Raw genomic sequence first — 16,745 nt, 5'->3', positions numbered from 1 at the left:
CCGTTTTGCTGCTTCCATGATGGAAGAACGAGGGAGCAGAAGGAATGCCCCGTTGTTTCATGTTCAGTGTCAGGAGAAGGAAGGCTAGGTGGCATTTGCTGTAGATACGGTCAGGGATGCCAGATGTAGTCATCACTAAAGGCGCATTCAGACACAACGATTATGGCTCAAATGCCATCTTTTGAGCGATAATCGTCGTGTGTGAGGGTGACGTCACACGAACGTATATCGGCTCGGTTTTCACGCCGAGCCGATATACGTTGTCCTAGTGTGCAGGGGGAGTGGGGGGGGGGAGGGGGGGAGGATGGAAGAGCCAAGTGCAGGAACTGAGCTCCCGCCCCCCTCTCTGCCTCCTCTCCGCCCCTCTGCACTATTTGCAATGGGGAGAGGTGGGACGGGGGCGGGGCTAATTCTCGGAACTTAGCCACGTCCCCATCCCACCTCTTCCCATTACAAATAGTGCAGAGGGGCGGAGAGGGGGCCAGGAGCTCAGTTCCTGCACTTGGCTCTTCCATCCTTCCCCCCCCCCTCCTGCACACTAGGACAACGTATATCGGCTCGGCGTGAAAACCGAGCCAATATACGTTCGTGTGACTTCACCCTAACTGCACTGACATCCTGCAGTTTTTGTTAAGCAGTTGCTGATCAGTTATCAGGGGTTCACAGCGGGATACTATGGTTTTTAGCTGTATAACAGCTGGCGTTGTTGGCAGCTACACCGATATTTACAATCACTGATAGGACCGCCCATTGGACTCCATAGCTCAGAAAGTGTAGAGGTTTGCTCTAAGTAATATGGCGGGCTCATCCTTATTAGTCACACAAGGAGCCCAACAGCAAAGAGCGGCTCTGCGTTAACAGCGATAGGCGCCACCATGTCATGTGATTCCACCAGAGACAATCACTGAGTAATACTTTCAGTGATAAAGGGGGATAATGTAGGATCCTTGTATCAGCCAGTCACCGGGGGACTTTCCATTAGGATGGGAATGCCCCAAACTTTTCATATCAATACAAGTGATATTAAAGGGGTTGTCCCGCGAAAGCAAGTTGGGGTATACACTTCTGTATGGCCATATTAATGCACTTTGTAATGTACATCGTGCATTAATTATGAGCCATACAGAAGTTATTCACTTACCTGTTCCGTTGCTGGCGTCCCCGTCTCCATGGTGCCGTCTAATCTTCAGCGTCTAATCGCCCGATGCGCGCTTGCGCAGTCCTGTCTTCTGAATGGGGCCGCTCGTGCCAGAGAGCGGCTCCTCGTAGCTCCGCCCCGTCACGTGTGCCGATTCCAGCCAATCAGTAGGCTGGAATCGGCAATGGACTGCACAGAAGACCTGCGGTCCACCGAGGGTGAAGATCCCGGCGGCCATCTTCACAAGGTAAGTAAGAAGTCACCGGAGCGCGGGGATTCGGGTAAGTACTACCCGTTTATTTTTTTTAATCCCTGCATCGGGTTTGTCTCGCGCCGAACGGGGGGGCTATTGAAAAAAAAAAAAACCCCGTTTCGGCGCGGGACAACCCCTTTAAATGGAACTACTAAAATTAAATTGTAACTAAATAATAATAAAAAAAAAAATTCTGACATGTCATAGTGGCATATCAGGGGTATTGGTCAGCGGGTGCAAACAGCAGAGCGCTGTGCCTGTTCGTTTGTTATCAGATACTGAACCCGTAAACTGGTCCGAGCAAGGACGGAAACAGAAGAACGGGCACAACCCTCAGCTGAAAGCTCCTGCCCAGCAGTCGGTGGGGGTCTCAACAACTGCCCCCACCACCAATACTGCGGACAAGTCACTATGACATATCAGAAGTTTTATTGAAAGTTTTGTTCCTTTTTAAGTGTATTTTCTGTGGTAAGTAATTTGTAGAGAAGCTTCCATGAGGTCGGCCCCGTCCCCTCCTCTCTGATGACAGAACAGGACAAATGTTTAAAAGGGCCGGCTCCCAGTTTAGTGCACCTCTGTTTCCATTCTACTCCAGTTGCCAAGGGGGGCAATATCAATGACTCCCTCCCTCTTTATTAATAAGTATTGTGATTTTGATCATCACTGAGTGCCAGTTGCCCTTTCCCAAATCTTTGCTTGCCTATGATGGAGTGAACAGTGCTTTCAGCATGCAACCTGCAAAATTATCTCCATACTGAGAAAAATTTACTTTTCGCAGCAAAAAAACAAGATTTCCGCGGGATAAGCTCAGCTTTAAAACCCGCGGCACTTAGCCACTGGTTTTAGAGCGGCTGCGCCGCATGCTTTTATATTGTAGCCGGCTCTCCCCTCGAAAGGGATGAGGCTGCAACGGAAAAAAAAAGAAAAGAATGGACATGCTGCGTCCCGGGAATCCATGCTACTGTGACGGCTAATGCCGGCTTTCCCACGACGGATTGTCCACCCCGTTAGGATGAGATTTTTGACAAATCTCGTCCACATGGCTGGCTAAACCTGGAATTAGTGGCCACAGGCGGATTCGTGTGAACCCAGCCTAAGGCCGAATGCACACGGCCGGGTCGGATTCCGCTGCAGAATTTGACCCTGTGCCCAGGCCGGTGACCCCTGCGTACCTGTCTGGATTCTTCATAATCTGCATTGCGGATGTGCCGGCCGGCCCAGTACAGATTATACTGCGCCGTCACTAGGCGATGACGCGTATTTTGTGACCTTTTCGCAATGTTGATTGCGGAAGGACCCGCAGATCTGACAGCTTCCATTAAATTCAATCTGTGCGTAAAATGCGCACTAAAATAGAGCATACTGAGATTTTCCCTTGGCAATGCAGTAAAGTGCAGCAGATTTATTAATGGTGTACAATTATTTTGGTGCAATATATTAATGTAAGCCAGCCAAAAGGTGACATAAGGAAGACCATGCAGCGTGCAGCTTGTGTCTAATCTACTTTTAGACCTCCCTCCCACGAGAGTATGGTCACTGGATATTACACACACAGTATGTTCACGTAATACACAGTACCAACCTCCCATAGACTTTAACTAGGCCTCTCACACAGTGTGAGAAATATGCGCAAAAATAATTGCGGTATGCACTATCTTGGCTCGTATTGTGTGCGCATACATGCCAAGATAGTGGATTGTTAGCACGCAGCATATACACACGTCATTGCGTACTTGCTGCGTGCAGCTACTTACACCCGTGTGAGAAAGGCCTTATGCTAAGTTTAAGATGCTGATTGAATATTGCTACTGATGGAGAGTTTTGAGAATACTGCGGACCGCCATGAAAGCAAACAAGCAGCTCCTTGAAGAAACCAAGTCCAACACTCCACTAGAGCAGAAGAAAGCTTTATCTGACTATGGACCCAACTGATTGGAAAGACAGGTAGCTTGAAAAGCAACCATAAACATTACAGATGAAGTCCATCACAAAAGTCACGAACATGCAATTGAGAAGCTTCCTTTAGGCTCCTATTAAATGTACGCCATTAACACTCATGTTATAGCGCTTATTGCTGAGCTGCAACTGTTCTTGCAATCACAGAGAAACAAGAGTGCTAGCGGCAGCTACCAGCGCAGTGTAACAGTCTGTATGAATGGGCAAAAAAGAAAGAAGACAGCAAAAGTAATGGCACCTTTGATTAACCAAGCCAAGACAGACTTTCCATTGGAAGCAGATTACTTGCATCTTCTGGACAGGATATAACAAGATCCAACTGATTGGGGAAGACAACCAAGATGGATGATGAAGATCACAGTGATCACAGGACAAGTCACTGCAAAGCCTTCCCCATTAAAAAAAAGGGTGAAACAACCACCGCCAAAAAAGTTGCCGGTGGCAAAGTAAAAGAACACTAAGGCCTTTTGGTGAAACATATAGGCAAAAGTGAAAAGTTCAATGGTAGGTGGCAGTAAAAGCATTATTTAAACAAGCATGTAAAACGTTTTGAGGCTGAGATGCCTCTTCTTCAACATACCATGCTGACGGCAAACTAGGACCTTAACCAGTGGCCACTAGTGGTACTATTACCCCATGGAGCTCTGGTTTTGTGCATGGATGTTCTGATCACGGTTTTGGGAGAACTTTCTTTTTAAGATTTGTAAACCGCTGAAATGTCACTATTTGGATGTCTGAGGAAGAGGCATCTCAGCCTCGAAACAGGTTACATGCTGGTGGAAATTAAGCTTTTACTGCCACCCATCATCAGATTTTTCATTTTTTTCTGATAGGTTGTGCCAAAAAGCCTTAGTCCGTTTTTTCTTTGCCACCTGTTATCAATAGGCACAAATTAGTGCCACTAGGCTGGCAGCACCTGTATTATGCTTTCGCTGCTCTTTGAGCACTTCTCTTGCTCTGCCCACCTATTGTTTGTCTCCAAGAAAGTTGAGGCTGGTACTTTGTGATCTACAAAGTGTAATTACACAATGTTTTTGGTTTTGAAACATGCCCAAAAATTCACAACAAAACGTTACATATTTACACCTTGTAATAGCCCAAATCGGTGCAAAAAAAACCTCCACTAAAATGGCACCCGAAGCAGATTACAGCTTCTCTACCCGTTGTTCAACCTAAACCCCACCGTTGCCTTGTGATTGACATCTGTGGCTCTCTTGAGCTGCAGATCCTGTGTGTTCCAAGGGAGCTGGAGATGTCAATCAGTGGGCAGGGGACGTGGTTTAAGCTGAAGGAGGGGAAGAGAGCCTGCACCAGCAAGTAAAATGCCCATGGGATGGTTCATGCCTCATTAACATGCCATCAAAACAGCAACTTCAGGGTCTGAGGCGGGCTACGGGTTGAAAAAAAAAAGTATCATTGCACTTGTCTTCCTATCGATTATCATATGTTTATGGGGGCAATGAGCTTCCTTTGAAGTCTGATATTAACCCCTTAAAGACCAAGCTGTTTTTGTATCAGACACTTTTTAGGGATTTTACCCATGTGGTGGTTTTACTGCCGTATTTTTTTTCCTACAACTACCAAAATTAATTTTGCTGCGTTTTTCCCTCGCCATTTTCTTTTTTCTGGATATATTTTTATTTTATTCTGTCATTTTTTTTAAACTTATTTTTGTAACTATTTTTTTTTACCATCTATGACCCCCATGACCTCATACAAGACTTCTGGGGGTCATTCACATTGTCTTTTTTTTTATTTGACTTTTTCCCTGTACCTGGGGCATCCATAGGAGACCCAGTTACAGGGGAAAATATTTCCCTGTAGTGAATCAGTCACTGGCAGAGCTGATCAGGGTCTGCTAGGAGCCTGCAGCTCTGCTGTAACAGAGGGATCCTGGTGGTTACGTGATCGCCAGGTCGTGTAGGGGAAGAGACACTTCCCTTTTCACTTCTTAGTACATAGCGTTCACCCGAGAAAGGAGAAGGTAGAAGCAGTTAAAAAACGCTACTCCCTTCTCATCCGGGTTCTCAGTTGTGACTAATAGCTGACAACCCGACCTGCTCCTGCTTGACTGCAGAAGCAAAGGCTCTAATCCCGCGCCGTATTTCTGTTATTGGGTGAGATTAAAGCCCAGGACCAAGTGCCGTATATTTACTACACTTGGTCCATAAGGAGTTAAGGACCTTTAATTTCTGCGGTCCTTAACTCCTTATGGACCAAGTGTAGTAAAGCAGATCTGTTTAAATTTCAATGGTAGGTGGCAGTAAAAGCATTATTTAAACAAGCATGTAAAACGTTTTGCTCCCGAAGCAGATCTGTTTAAATTTCTGCGGTTTTTTGGGGGGGTTGGTTTCAATAAAACCAACAAAAATTGAACTTTTACCGTGCTTGTTTCCTTGCTCACTAAACCGCCTTTAGGGTCCCAACTTGCAGAACATAAACCAGTTTTATAGTATTTCAGTTTGTTGTGCATTTAGTGACCCTTCCGATTTACAAAACTATCTTGAAATAAGAACAATTACTGTCCTTTTTGTTTTTGTACTTCCCCCTCCTCCCTCTCAAGAAGCCGATTTGGATAGTCTTGGTATTGGTCGAGTTGTAGAACCGATCCCTCTCGGGTGTGGTGGATCTTTCTTAGTAAGAGAGTGAAAACATTGCTCAAATTCTCAAGGCAGAAATGTTTGAAGAATTCTAAATGTGTGCGAGGAGGCAGGATAAACCGAACGGCGGGTGGGAATGGACGTTCTGCAAGAGGAGTCAAAAATGAAAAATAATAACAGTTCTGGTTCCAGCTTAAATATTTCTCTCCCTGACCTGGGCGTTGGTGATCATATCCGCCTATGGCTGATTTTTCTGGCCTCAACATTAAAGGTTGATTCATTGAAAAGGGAAACTGCTCGTTTCATCTCAGATGGTGGTATAGCATTTACTCTTCCCTATATGAACTACATGTAATCCGGTGTATTGTGCTGTGCACCAGTAGCTACTCTCTTCATTTTTTAGGCCATGCCTTCCAGTATGCCAATTTATAAGCAGGTCTTAGAACAAGGACTGGCATCAGATTAGGCAAACTTGGGCAGATGCCAAGGCCTACTCAGCTAAGGAGGCCCATAATAATATGGTTAAACATGTTTCTCAAAACAAGTGTGTAGCTAACAGTGTCACACTATGATTGTGTTGCCCAAAGTCCCACATACTCCTGGACCAAGCACTGACTAGGATGCTCTTTAGCTATGTTATGCAGTAGAATGTAATACCAAGGCCTACTGGCATCACAAGATCTAGCCGAGGCTCTAACAGGTGTCAAAATGTTTGTTTTTCAGTAGTAAAGCATTGATGGCTCATCCTTAGCAAAAGGTTCCTACCCTTGAGAACCCCCGTGAGATCACAGGAGCACTTCTTATCCTAAAGATGCCCATACATCTTCACATCTTCAATAGCTGTCTGCTGAATGCTCATTCAGCTAACAGCTTGTCTTCCTGACTACCCCATATACATTCATGGTCGACTAGGCAAAGTATGCATGTGTTTTCAATGAGCAAAAACTACTGATGACCAAATGATTGGTCATGCTCAGAAAAAGTAATCAATAGTTAATTATCGGAGACCAGCTGCACAGAATCCCTGGTGATCACCTGATCCGCTGTCAGCGCAGCAGGCCAGACATGCATCATAAGAGACGGGAGCGGAAGTGGCCTAACTGGCTTCACTCCCATTGAAATCAATGGAAGCTTAAGTGGCTATTACAGTTCTAGCACTTCCGCCTCCGACAACGGGGATGGCCACAAAAGTATAACACCCACTTAAGCTTCCATTGATCTCAATGGGAGTTAAGCCAGCTAGGACACTTCCACCTCTGTCTTCTATCAGGCACATCTGGATCCGCTTCATGGACCGTGGGCCGGTTGATTAGGTAATCGACGGGGATCAACTATTTCCAGCGACTAACTATTGATGAACTATCCTGAGGATAGGATATCGCTAGTTTTTGTCCGGAAAACCCCTTTAAATCCTATGTGAGCAAATGATTAGGCATGCTAAAATCCTACGTGTTTGGTGTCCTTTTCCCCAAAATGTGCCATCGGAAGAAAGCTGGGACATCAGCATACACGTGAGATAGTTAGGTGATCCCACATAAATGGGCACCTTAAGGGTAAGACCCCCACTAACCAAACACTGATGACTTATATGACCAAAGTGAAGGAACCAAGAAGTAAAACGGTTTCCCTATTTTATCACTGACCATAACATGACAAAAAATGAGGGAGTAGGATGGCATGACCATGGTCAGTTTTCCTCTTTCTTGCTTGGCAATGTTGCGGATCCCGTGGAATTACATTCAGGCACCTTTCTCCTCCGGCCCCATAAGGCTCTGCTTGTCTGACCCATACAGCAGGGACCAGATACTTCTATTATTTCTTTATCTTCTCTGATTACCAAAACTTATAAAAAAGCCGAGCAAAGTTTTCCTTGACATCATTTACTTGTAGCAGACACTTGCTCATAGAATATTTATCACACAGACATAAAGCTCTTACCTGCCACTTACAAAGTGACACAAGTAGAAATATAATTGACTGTACAGCCAGAATATATACGAATTAATATTTCATACATATGATACTCTTTAAATATGGACGGATAATGTGTCTGCATCGGATCCTCAGCAGATATGCATATTTAATAGCATTGGGGTACAAGGAAGTAAAGGGTGTCCATTCCAATTTATGGAAAGAGAAACTCTTAAAATCATATTCTTCTCAAGAGAAGCAACACAAGGCGGCCATCATTCATGCATTTCACAATATATGACTTCTGGTTTTATTGCTCACACTCATTTGTGGTGATGACACTTTATGTCTTGGAAAACCTCATCTTTGGCATCTCATGAAAACGAAGCAATGATGACCTTGAGAATTTGGAAACCCATTTTGTGAGTCATTAAAATTCCCCAGAAGAAGGAAAAAAATAAATCCTTATAGTACCACTTCCGATATGTATGACCTTCCATAAATAAACCACTTGTTCCCCTTGATCTGCAAGTATAAATGGTTTTCTTTTGTGACATCTTTCACCATTTATAATAATTGTATATTTTTGTACAAGAATCTCTGAATTATTCTTTCTTTTCTATTTCGATAACAGGTGGCCACCACTAATGGGCTCCAGTACAGGGTCCACAGGGTTGTTAACTAGATCAAAAACAATGATATATCATTACTCGATAAGTTAGATAGAGCACATACATACTAAAGAGGCTGGTTGGTCCTTTCTTACTGCCTACTCAGTGGTGAGAACCTGCACAGGAGTCTCAAGAGGTACTGAATTACTAATAAGAGGAACTGGCCTAAGGATAATCCTAGAGGTAGAAACAAACATCAGGCCCTTCTGTCCTGGGTAGCAAAACCTGACACCAAAATAGAGGACCCATTTTAATCTTTATTACAGGACCTCCCTCTCTTCTAGGTATGGCAAAAGATAGATAGATGTACAAGAGCCCCTTGTTAGAACATCAGATAACTTGATTGTCACAGCTCGTCGGCCATGTCAGAGGATCGGGACCGGGAAGATGTCATGGTGCCAGCCCTGCTTCACATTGACACATACCCAGTTCAGTTCAGTGTTGGGAGCCGAGGAGGAAACATCTTTCTTAGTATGTGGATTGATTGGTCGGCTAGCAGGTGGGTATCCCAGCTGGCCAGTCCCGGTTAGTCTGTACACTTTTATTCCAGCTCCTACTCATAGAGACGCTGGTTACTCTCCAGGTCTGAAGGAGTTTCCTACTCAAGTCAGTGGCTAACTGTCCAGTCCTGCGTCGCGGCTCAGATAAGTCCTGTCTGGTTATTCACATAACCTTGGGTATTGTTACATCTCATTGCCTGTATACTTTATTTGGGTAACATCTATTGTTTGCCACATTCCCTATCACCAATTAAGGACAGTCAGGGTCGTCCTTAGATTCCTGACACAGGGTTGCCTATATCAGGTTGAGGTCCCTGTTTTTAGGCAGGGTCTTCTCACGTTACGATAGTAGGTTAAGGTCAGTTTCCCCACTTGTTGGCTTCCTTATATACTATTTTGTGTTATCCATGTTTGTACCTTGTATGTATATATTCATCCTTTAGGAACATAATATTTACGTCCAATTCGGATGTATCAATTGCATCCGGCTCAGTTGTAACATTGGTCTCCAATCCGTATGTCTTCAGATGAACCTATAACTTCACTCTACCTTAAATTTGGCCATACACATGACATAGTTGTCTCTGAACCAACGATTCTTCCTGACTCCACCATAAACATTCATGTTTGGTTCAGCCGAATGTGCTGATTTATTTCAACAGGATTAAGGCACTGTCAGAGGGCTCGGTCTTCTTCATCATCTATCTATTATGGGAACAAAGGATCAGGCCTACTGAGATTCACTATGCCCAATGCATCTTTTTCCCTACATTTACAGATGATACCCCGCTGAGGTCAGTGTTTGGGTGCAACGGTCACAGGTGTATCTGAGCACATCACTGTGGCAGTCATGTAAACTAAGCCCGGCAGGGTGATTGGGCCAACTTTTTCTTATTTTAGAACATTTCCTAAATTTACGGAAAAAAAATTACCCTGGACAACCCACCTAAAATATTGATTGCATTGACCTCAGGGGGAATTGAAAAGAAAGGAGGCAAAAGCTGAGGTCGCAAATGAGCATGTATAAATATGAGGATCTTAGAGGCGAGTTATGGCCGTTAAACTAGTGCGAGTCCTGACCTGTCTGACACGGACAAACCTTGCACGGCAAATGAACTTCTTTATTTGAATGGGTTCATTTCTATGAGCGATGTTTCACTCGTACCCATGGTCTGAGACAGAAAAATCGCTGCATGCTCCATTTTCATGCGATTATCAATAATGGGACATGAAATGAGTGGTGCCCCTCAACTGGCGGGAGCCCGAGTAATACACCCTTATTCATAAAGAGTGGTGCCGTATAGGAGAATGTGGCTTGTGACCTCGCATTGTAAGTAGGTAAAGTCTGTATAAAAGAAAGTCACTTTCTCCTGTCCAAAATCAATATGACCAGGAGGCACGAGGCCTCGTCGTTATGGCAGCAGACATGGAGTCTAACCTTAACACAACCCTCGCACCCCTGCCATAATGACCTGTTTTACCCGTCTGAACAGATTATACCTACTGAGCTCTACCAGGTGTAAAAGACTTTGCTTTTAGTATACAATCCCTGCGGAGACCGCATTTCTATTCATAGACAATTATATACAACCTGTTAAGCTATTATCTACATGTGTTTTAGTGCAAAGGGGAACCTTAAATTAGGTGTTAATTTTATTTTGCTGTTTGCTGTAAATTCTGCTAAAACAGAAAATGAATAGTAAGAATTATTATTAGTGAGTAAAGATAAATTGTTTAAAGTGGGTAGAGGGGTAACGTACCTGCAGTTGTTCTCTGCCGTTCCCCGAATCTGCTGGTTCTGGTACCCGTTTTTGAGAGTCCAGGATGGCCACTGTAATTTTCTAACTACCTAATGTACAGTCCTCTCTTTTTGGTCAGCACTGAACACATGAACAGTCCTAGCCAATCAGACAGCAGATAGAGTGCAGTGGTAGCCTAACACAACCAATGAACTGTGGGGAATAGGTAGTCAGAAGGCTGTGGTGCCAATCTTGGACGGCTGAAAACGGGAGTTGGAACCAGCAGATCGGAGGGTTAGCAAAGAGCAGCAGCAGCAGGTAATATACCTCCTACCTCTTCGGTCCCGGGACAGAATTTTGTTCCAAGAAGAGAGGGTTGCTTTAAAGGGATTGTCCAAAAAAAAAAAAACACTGCCTGGTCCACTTCAGTAAGTGTTCCAAGATAGGCTGCCTTCCATGGGCGTTGCGAAATCCCGCGTCGGAGAGCCTCTGCCCGAGAGCAGGAGCCGGCAGATGAATCTCCCCGGTCAGCCTATCTGATAGATATTCTGACCGCGGAGAATCGCAGCAATTCGCAGCATGCTGCGATTTGCCGGCCGTGAGCGGAGAATCGCTATGATTCTCCGCTCGTGGACAGGGGGGCTGCGCTCTCCATACGGATTATCGCCGCGGGGAACGCAATGAAAATTTGCCCGTGGACAAGAGCCTGTAATCACACCTACTCAGCATGAACACTGTCTCCTCTCTTGTTGCTTGCTCAACATCTCTTCTGACATCAGAGAAGATGCAGCAGCTTCAGAAGCAGCCGCTCATCACACCAGGGATCCCTCCACATACCCAGCGGAGCAGAGAGGGGAGCAAGAGTGAGCAGGTAGAACAATTACTGAAGTAGTAACAAGACAACAAGGGGCGCTATTCTAATATTATTCCTGGAGCACCTGGGGATAGAAACATCTTTTTAATAAGTGTAAATACAAAAAATGCTTATAATTAAGGGCAACTATTTCTGTCTGTATTGAGGAGCAGGAAGTGTAATGGAAGCACAGTGCTCCCATTGATTTCAATAGGAATGAAGCTACTATGATACTTCCCGGACCGACCAACAATAATGGCAGTGGTTGATCAGCAGGTTGTCAGGGATCCTGAGCTGCTGATCGCAGATGATCAACTTGCAATGACCTACGCAGAGGATAATATACATAATTGTAAAATATTCTATCGACAGCACTATCTCATCTATAGCTAATATACCCTTTATATATTGTCATTTTCTGTAAAAAAAATAAACAATCAATGGTTATCTTAATGTTGACAGCGATCACATGTCCCACGTTGGGAAGGGAGAAAGACTAGGAGAAAAAATCAAATAAATACAAAGACATTGACCATGGCTTTACAAGGATATCTTCAATGTGTAATGTATCGATAACTTGGAAGGCAGGAACAGGTTGTATTGGCTTAAGGATAATTGCTTAAGCTAATTACCAGGGTCAAAGGTTAATGTGGGGGAGGGGAGCCCATGAAAGGCTGTCTGCAAATCAAAGAGAAAACAATTAGAAATCCCTTTTCCTGGAACAATCAATAAGTGAGAAACAATGGCTCTTCTCATAGTTGCTTAACCATTAGCCCCTTTGACCATCACTGCCCATAAAGCTCCCAGTCAGTCATTGATCATCATAAAACAAGTGACAATCGGAGGAGTCTACCGCCGTATCCGGGGGACGTTATTGGAGAACTGTTGCATTTACAATATTTGCAATTATAATTTCATTATTAACATTAGAACTGATAAAGTTAAGGCTGCGCTCAGTGTTCGCCAGTGTGATGGGTGCAGCAAGTACACAGTGACAGGATACTTAGTGCATGGGGATTGGCGGCAAGCAGCATCTTGGTGTGTATGCGAACGTAATACACACCAAAATGGCGCATACTGCGATTTTTTCCGTGCAAGAAATACGCGGGGAAAAGAAACCGCTGGAGTAAGTAGCCCAATACAAGTCAATGGGCTATCGGCATCACGTGTCACATGCGCTACGACAAAAAGCTTGTGTGAGAGATGCCTAAGGATAGGGTCAGATCTGTGTCGGAGGACCCGTTTGAAGTCTCTGGTGCAGATCCAGCACAAACTGCTGGACAAAGTAGTGCACAGTGCAATGCTATTCTGTCTGGGAAAATGCCAGGCAACGTGCCATAAGCACTTATTGTACATCGGGTAAATTGGACACTTCACGTCTGGCATGTGCCAGATTCCTAAATTCCATTTTTTCCATTATTAGGCTCCTATGACTGAGCTGAGCAACAGAAGACTTACTTAAAGTGTGAAGAAGGCCAAAATATTTTCTCTTTTTCTCCATTCATATTGCGTGCGCAAATATGTCAGCGTGAAGCCGGCCTAAAAGCTGAGTGGCCACAAGTGAGCAGCTGTCGTTCACATGGGACAACAGTCACCTGTAATTACTGGTTTGAGCGATTATTTGGGAGACTATTGGCCCGTGTAAAAATACCCTTAGTTTTTTGTTGTGGTTGTTTATTTTTGCTGTCCGATTTCCATGGACTCTGCATATTGACATACGTATTGACGCCTGTAATATGGACAGGAACAGGACACGCAAAAAGGTTTTTTACCCCCAGAGTACTGGTTCGTGTGAAGAAACGTCAATGTGCATAGACTCATAGACACATAATGGGCTGTGTGCGATTGTGGATTAGCACACGGCCCCAAATATGGTACGGTAGTCACATCACGGGAACATATTCTGGCAGTAAGGCTACCGTGGCCAATATTACATGCAATATCACATAGTGGCTGGGGGGCGGTGAAACACACACAGTACCTATTATAATTCTGTGAACGCCATTGGCCTGAAATTCGCTTTCGAGGGTGACTCTATTGTAGCGAAGATCCAAAACCGGTGACCTTCCTCAGTATGGCCCAGCGGGGCATTTACCATTGGGTTGTCCATAGTGTACTGCCCCTTTAACACACCAGGACTCATTTCTGAGATTAGTTCTTTCCTCACTTCCTACATCCAGCACAACTTCCCTGAAATGTAGGAGTTAAATTTCACAGGATTTGATAGTAATCCCTCCCACTCTGCGGCTGTGTTTTTTGGCGGGCTGTATTCTGAGTAATTTGGGAGTGAATACGGAAGAATCTTCTAGTGTGGTGAATCACCTGCAATTCATTTTAGTAAATCCCCCATAATATTGCAGATTTCATGTTTTTCCATAATACTGACTAATGGTCTGTCAGTTCCCCGAGAAGCTCTGGAAGTGCGGGTTCTCCTCGCAGGCATTGGTAGGATCCCGGACGTTCTGCAGGGATCCATTGTGGAGGCTGCCAGGGGTTTCAGTGAGAGCTATTTTTGTTGTTTTGTAGTCCCCTCTCTGGGCAGATTATTCTGCCTGGAGATGGTCTTTGATTGGCCAAACGCTGGCTCTATTGTAGCTTGTTGCCAGGGGAGCAGGCTTTCTTGCCCTGGCAGCACTGGGTCATGGGGTTCTGGCTGGGACCCACATGACTGCGCTAGGAGTTATATAAGGTGCGGTGTGGGCCTGGGTGAACGTCTTGCTCACCCATCCCTGAAGATTCAGAGCAGCACCTGCTCACCCCCAAAAACCTGTGTTTTGGTCACAGTTTTTCTATTATTGAGACCTTGGGGTAAAATCGTTCAATAGTTAAATGGACTTTCCTATCTGATGTAGTGTGGAGTTAGAGCTTATGTCTAAACTCTCGAATACACACACACACATACATATATATATATATATATATATATATATATATATATATATATATATATATATATATATATATATATATATATATATATATATATATATATATATATATATATATATATATATATACACATACATACATACACACACACACGCATACACATTTTATATATATATTATTGCTTGAGCCACGAGTTACAACTTAATAAGATCACTTTTTTGTTTAAATTTAGCTTTAATAAAGAAACACCGTGACCAAGTTTTTTACCCACCATAATTTGTGTTGTGTCCGATTTAGTTATCTGTGGGTAGGGTAAATAAGTGAGGGTGTGCTATACTCCTATATTTGCACTCAGGAGTCAAAACCACAAATACTTTGCCCACATGCCTATGTCACCATCTTGTAAAGGTCACCACCAGGTATGTGGCTAAATGGTGGAATTAAGGCCAAACACCATCCAAATCTTGGAAACTCAACTGTTATTATTCTTCTAGCCAATATCTCCCCCCCCCCTCCCCCCCAAGTCTCACCCACAGGAAGCTGAGATATGAGGACCAGTTTTCTGGGCTTCTGAGGAAAGTGCCCACACTACTGACAACGTTCCCAGAATCCTGTAATCCTTCTTAGAAGTGTAAGACTATTTGTTCTGTTTTGAACCACTGTGACCAAACAACGGTATGAAACAGAAAAAAAACATATGAAAAACAAATCAAAGTTAAAATTTCTCTGTAAATGTAACTCCTCGAATCGCCTCCTCTTGTTCATCAGTCAAAAATTTTGTTTTCTATTCCTGGGGAATCTGGATGAGGACTAATATTGCAGCCACTAAAGGGGCTACCGTATCCCAGGATGGGAAGTTATCCACAAGATAGCTGCCTGATCGGTGGGGGTCTGACCACCCATTACGAGAACAAGGGGCGCATGTGAATGGAGAGGCGGCCTTGCTGATCCGTTCATCTCCATAGAACTGCTGGAGATGTAATCGGCTACATCCTGCAGTCCAGTGAAATGACCGACATGTCATTCATACAGGACACTCAGGACTCCTGTTTTTGTGATTGTGAGGGTCCTAGTGGTCAGATTCACACTAATCAGGCAGTTATCCTCCATCTATTTCAATCCTAATACAAGGCACCATATAGCAGAGGCATCCCCGGTGGAGAATCGGGGTGCAGTCTTGGATGGTCTCATCCCCTATGCAAGACTCTCACATCCAGAGGAACTGCATTGTTGGCAAATTAGAGAATTGGCCTAAGGGTAATGGAAAGGGGGCAAATAAACACCAGACCCCTCTATCCTGGGTAAGAAAACCTGGCGGGAAGCCCAGTTTGCTCTTTATTACGGGTCTCTGCTGTCTGACTAGGTAGATTTACAACCATATTGATGGCTATTCGTCCTTTCCAGAAGTAGACGTCACTAAGGCCATGTTCACAATTCTGCTAGCTCGGAGGTTTCTGTTATAGGTTCGTTATAGGAACAGAAACCCTGCCGTAAACGGGCCCATCCTACGATGCAATCAAACAGCGCCATATATATCCCATTGACTATAATGAAGTCCGTCTGCCTATCGCTATGCTGTCCAGCAATTTCTGGGATGAAATAGCGCGGCATGTGGTGTCATTTTATCTGGGTTTTCTGTATGGAACTGTGCTGGAGACCGCAAACAGCGCGTCCGGCACATATGTGAACAGAACTCACATGCTTGTTATCACGAGGCTTCCATCAAAAGTTCCACCAGAAGTAACTGAATAAACAGCGCAGCATGCTGTACTATTTTTCTTCTGATTAATCAATGGAAACTACGAGGGGAAAGTGGATAGAATCCATTAAAGTCAAAAGGGTTCTGTCATGCGCCGCTGTTTTCTGTCATTTGGCGGGCTTTTTTTCCCCTTCGTTTTTGGATTTCAGGACAGAAGAGAAGAACGGAAATGTGAACAGAGCCGTAGAAACACCATGTAAATAGATTCTGAAAAGCTTTACAATAGAGGACGACTGAAGGAGATTTTGTGGTTGTTTTAAAGGCACAATGCTGGTAAATGGTTTTCTCCAATATATTAAGTGTATCTAGAGGCGATCAGGAAACGTGACCATCTGTAGGTTAAATGTTTAACGACCTGGGTAAACAGCCGATGAATAGGAGGTGTGCGGAGAGATTAGAGGGTATGTGAGGTGACATAGTAACTAGAAGGGAATGTAGGGTGAGACAAGTGTCAGCTAAGGATGCAGATTCCCCGG

The sequence above is a fragment of the Eleutherodactylus coqui genome, chromosome 6 (assembly GCF_035609145.1).
Source record: "Eleutherodactylus coqui strain aEleCoq1 chromosome 6, aEleCoq1.hap1, whole genome shotgun sequence".
Lineage (NCBI taxonomy): Eukaryota > Metazoa > Chordata > Amphibia > Anura > Eleutherodactylidae > Eleutherodactylus > Eleutherodactylus coqui.
The sequence above is the reverse complement of the archived record's forward strand: the minus strand, read 5'-3'. Positions refer to the sequence as shown.